Source organism: Pogonomyrmex barbatus, unplaced genomic scaffold (genome assembly GCF_055798465.1).
Source record: "Pogonomyrmex barbatus isolate J1 unplaced genomic scaffold, ASM5579846v1 scaffold7, whole genome shotgun sequence".
Classification (NCBI taxonomy): Eukaryota; Metazoa; Arthropoda; class Insecta; order Hymenoptera; family Formicidae; genus Pogonomyrmex; species Pogonomyrmex barbatus.
In genome coordinates, this window is record NW_028297171.1 from 894,255 (window position 1) to 895,249 (window position 995).

At 41.5% G+C, this 995-nt stretch overlaps 1 non-coding gene across 1 annotated transcript; it reads left to right on the forward strand.

Moving 5' to 3' along the window:
• Nucleotides 1-438: 438 nt before the first annotated feature.
• Nucleotides 439-511, forward strand: TRNAT-GGU (transfer RNA threonine (anticodon GGU)). The gene has a single exon. It is a non-coding gene; the product is annotated as a tRNA-Thr (tRNA).
• The last annotated feature ends 484 nt before the right edge of the window (nucleotides 512-995 follow it).

Here is a 995-nt window from a genome sequence, read left to right on the forward strand (position 1 = left end):
AAGGGGGCCATTGAATTCTCACTCGAATAATAAATAAACGATCTTTATTTTCAAACTTGATGTTCGTTATTATCGAATCACCCGCGCATTATTACACTTTCTTAACTTTTACGCGTCGGTACTTATACGTCTGAGCCTCTGCTTCTGAGCGCCACTTGATTACTCTCGTCGCTTTTTATTGGTTCGCAATCTCTTGATGCAATCTCTCCTGTCGTGCTCCAGGAGGATTATTTGTATATTTGCCAATGGCGTTGGAGAGTGTCGCCGCTGCAGTCCGATCTGCATCCATCGAGAGAATAGGACCATCATCTCTCTGGAGTACCGGTCGTGGGGATTCGAAAGAATACATGTATATATGTATATATTGTAATATATATGTATCATTGTATTGTTGACGTGTTATTCTAAACACGTTATTTGCGATAAATATCATCACATGCCTCGGTAGTTGAAAGGATAAAATGCCTGCCCGGTAAGCAGGAGGCTCCAGGTTCGAGTCCTGGCTGAGGTGGTATTTTTTCGCAAAATAATTACGAGTTTTCACGACTGGTTCGTGGTCGGGTCCCGCCGTGACGCACATCCTCCCTTCTTATTTGAGTTTGTTTTTATTGTTACGCGGTCTCGGCGCGTCCTCGTGTCGAAACGTTGTTTGGTACGTCAGTGTTTCGATATGGTGTTATCAAAGTCAGCGTCCTCGCCGAATTGCACATCAGTACACTGCAATCGACAAGGGCGCACATTGTTCTATTATTTTAACTTATTTTTAATTTCTTATTTAATCATTCTCGGGTTAGTCAGAATCCTTGGGATTATGGCAAGATCGGTTTGCGTCATTTAAGTTGCGACACTCGCAACATTCCCCCTTGAAAAAAGAACACAAGGGTGAGAGTTTTTCTTTTAGCTTAGCGCTTATACTAGTAGTACAATGATATTTCGAGACGCAGTACATAATGCTTACGCTAATCTTATAGTTAAGTTTTACATGGGTTTATTAT